Raw genomic sequence first — 3789 nt, 5'->3', positions numbered from 1 at the left:
CACCTGACTATCTCTGGTCTCTGCTCCTCCCACAACACACCCCCAGAGATCACAAAGAGCCAGCGTTATGCTTGGAGACACTAATACTGTCTGATATTTTGATTATTAAAATGGCTCGCCTCTCCTGTGGACATAAAGACATTGAGTAGAAAATGATCCTCCCATGAGATTCCCTTCCGCCCACCTTTTCTACCTACACAAGATATCTGCCTGGGGCCAGGGGTGCAGATTTCAAACATGAGCTAATTGGCCCATGCAAGAGATAATCTCACAGTCTTAGCCTCTTCACCAGTCTGATTCTTGTGTCACCCTAGCTGTGATGGCTTGTCATGCTCCCTCCTGCATGGGATCATCTTTGTCTCAGATGAAGGAAACATGAAGAGATTAGTGGGTAGGTCTGGCCTTCCCAGCCTAATGATTAGTTCTTCTCACTTGGCTATTGCCTAATGCTTTCTCATCCAGCCAAGTGGTATTATTATTATTACAAATAATACTGCTTTAAAAATGAATAGTCTTTTGGATAGTCTCCCTGGAAGACTGAATTGTCCTCTCACACTTTGAGTCACTTGGAGATTATTAACAGCAGTGGTCAGCAAACTATAGCCCATAGGCTAAATTTGGACCACAGTCTCTTTTTCTATGGCCTGCAAGCCAAAAATGGTTTATACATTTTAAACAGTTGGAAAAAATCGAAAGAATCATGTTTTGTAACACGTGAAATTGAATTCAAATTTCAGTGGCCATAAATACAGTTTTATTGGAAGAAAAGCCACACTTCATTTAAATATTGCCTGTGTCTGATTTCTCGCTATAAGGACAAAGATGAATAGTTGCAATAGAGACTATACGGTCCATGAGGCCTAAAATATTTGCCGTCTGGCCCTTTAGAGAAAAAGTTTGCAGACTTTCATCTACATAGGCTTGATTTTCTCCTAACACTGATTCCTTCTTGTCTAATAGAGCTGAACGGCAACGCCACACGTTGCCAGTTGGTGAAGGTGTCTGCCACAGATCAGCCTGAAACCATACAGATTTGAAGCTTAGGGTTTTAGACAATTTATTCACACGTTCGATAAAGATTTAATGAATTTGGACTTGGGCCACACACAGTTTTAAGTTCTAGATTTATAGCAGTACGCAAAACAATTAAAAAGCTCTGCTTTTGGGTGTACTGAAGAGAAGTGATTACAAACAAGATGAATAATATCCAGCATGCCACGTGGCATTAAGTACTTTAGCAAAAAAACAAAGCCGGGCAGGGGATACAGAGAGTCAGGGAAGGGGAAAGTAGCAATTTTAAATTGGGTTAGGAAAAACTTCATTAAGGTAGGTAACATTCGAGTAAACATTTAAAGGAGGTGAGGGAGTAAGTCATGACTGTTTCTAAGAGAAGAAGCTTCCGGAAGCAGCATATACAAAGGTCTTGATATGCACTGTGCCCATCATATTCAAGGAATATCAAAGGCAGTGAGTAGTAGTGATTTCGGTCAGGGAATCAAAGGGTAGAGAACAGAACATATGGGGTCTCGTAGGCCATATTAATGATGACGTTTTTATTCACAGTGAGACAGGAAAGCAATGGAGGATAACAGCAGAGAAGAAACATCATCTGACTTTCAATTCCTTATCGAATATCTGAAATGTTTTACAATGACAAATTAGACATACCTTTCATTTTATCGTGATTTCTTAAGTTTAAAAAAGACTTAAAATGTATGATAACAAGTATAAAAGTGGAATAAATGAAAAAAAGCACATCGGTGCGTGTTTTAGTTATCCATTGCTGCATAACGAATCAACCCAAAGCTTAATGGCTTAAAAGAACATGAATGATTGGTTATTTCCTGGGATTCTGTGGGTTGAGTGAGACCAGCCGGGCAATTCTTCTGCTTTTCTGGCATCCACTGAGATTGCTCATTGAGCTGAAGTGGGCTGGAAGGTCCAAGGCTTCGCTCACGCATCTGGAACTTCATTGTTCCTTCATCTGGCCTCTCTTCATGGCTAGCTCAGAGTTTTTCACAGCATGGTGGTCTCAGGGTGTAGGATTTTCTGGGACTTCTCCTGTAGAAGTTGACTTCAAGAGGAAAGCAGAAGGTGCCAGAACTGTAGACCCTGGAACTGGCACAGCCTCACTTCTGCCACATTTTATTGGTCACAGCAACTTAAAAGCCAACCCAGATTCGAGAATAGGAGAAAAGAAATCCCACGTAGTGATGGTTACTTAATGGGGTGAGCAGTGTGCATGTACCTGGGGAAAAGAAATTGATGGTAGCCGTCTTTGGAGACTATCAGAGTGGGCAAGAAACACTGATTTTCCCCACATGGATCCCCAAAACTCTTGGGGTCCCCTCCTCTCCCTTTGACCACCAATACTGATAAGTATGATTGATTAACTTTATGTTCTGGTATGGTGAGAGTCCCCAAGCCTTGAAAAATCATCTTGGACGTGGTTCCATAGTGTAGTGGTTAGCACGTCTGCTTTACACGCAGAAGGTCCTGGGTTCGCGCCCCAGTGGAGCCACGGTCCATGGTCTACGGCCATGCCACCCTGAACAAGCCCGATGTCTGATCTCGGGAGCTAAGCAGGGTCGGGCCTGGTTAGTACTTGGGTGGGAGACCACCTAGGAAGACCAGGTGCCGTAGGCATTTAAAAAAAAAAAAAAAATTCATCCTGAGAAGCACCTCGAGCCCTGCATCCACAGAGCCTGTGTTCACTTTCCTCCTTGCCTCTGTATGCCTCGCTGCCCGGCTGAGCCTCCCCTGAGCCTCCTTCGTGTTCTTGGACAGCGTCACACTTCCGCAGGCAACTGGGCTAATCTCAGAAAACAGGGTGGTGGTGTGGCATTCTGCAGCGTTTTAGGGAATGTGATGCAGCAGAAAGAGCCAAAGCCGAGCACACTGGCCAAATGTGCCATGACGCTGCCCGCCTCTTAAAAGGAAAAGACATGGAGGACTAGGTGTTTAAATTAGAGGACACGGCATTTAAATGACCTCTGGACTTTAAAAACGAAACCAAAACGTTTTTTTTTGTTTTTGGAGGGGGAAATAATTTTAGATTTACAGAAGAGTTGCAAGGACAGTACAGAGCCTCCCCAGATACGCCCCACCCAGCTTCCTCTAATACTGTCATCTTACGTAAGCCTGGTATAGTATCAATACTAAGAAATTAACATTAGTACAATACTATTAACTAAACCACAGGCTTATTCAGATTTCCCTAGTTTTCTCACTAATTAGTTTTTTTATTAATGGCCTTCCTCTGTTCCAGAATCCCACAGGACATTTAGTCGTCATATCTCCTCGGTCCCCTCCAGTGTATGAGGGTTTCTCAGTGTTTCCATGGCTTTCATGGCCTTGACACTTTTAGAGTCGTGGTTCGCTTTTTTATAGAATGCCCCTGAATTTGGGGTTGACTGATGTTTTCTCATAATTAAACTGAGGTTATAGGGTTTGAGGAGAATATAATAGAGATGCTGTACCTTTCTCGTTGCATTGTGTCGGGGGCACATGACATCCACCTGTCTGATTACTTGTGATGTGAACTTTCATATTAACCTTAGTCAATGTGGTATTTGTGAAGTTTCCTTATTGGAAAGTTAATACATTTCTCTTTCCATTCTCTGTTCCTTACAGTCCACACTCAAGGAGAAGAGAATTGAGCTTATGAGGGGAGGAACCTCTGAGCTTTTAAAAATACACAGCACACTAGGGCAGGGTTGCCAGGAGCAGGGAGGGCCCCACTCCTGCCCACTGACTTGCTGGTGACCTTGGATGAGTCACTCAGTCTCT

The 3789-nt window shown here is 43.2% G+C and overlaps 1 non-coding gene and 1 pseudogene across 1 annotated transcript; both read left to right on the top strand.

Moving 5' to 3' along the window:
• The first annotated feature begins 2448 nt into the window (after positions 1-2448).
• TRNAV-UAC lies at positions 2449-2521 on the top strand. The gene has a single exon. It is a non-coding gene; the product is annotated as a tRNA-Val (tRNA).
• A 9-nt stretch (positions 2522-2530) lies between these two features.
• Positions 2531-2646, top strand: LOC111739085 (annotated as a pseudogene).
• Positions 2647-3789: the final 1143 nt, after the last annotated feature.

Source organism: Pteropus vampyrus, unplaced genomic scaffold, assembly GCF_000151845.1.
Source record: "Pteropus vampyrus isolate Shadow unplaced genomic scaffold, Pvam_2.0 Scaffold46, whole genome shotgun sequence".
Classification (NCBI taxonomy): domain Eukaryota; kingdom Metazoa; phylum Chordata; class Mammalia; order Chiroptera; family Pteropodidae; genus Pteropus; species Pteropus vampyrus.
This window is presented reverse-complemented; position numbering and strand designations above follow the sequence as displayed.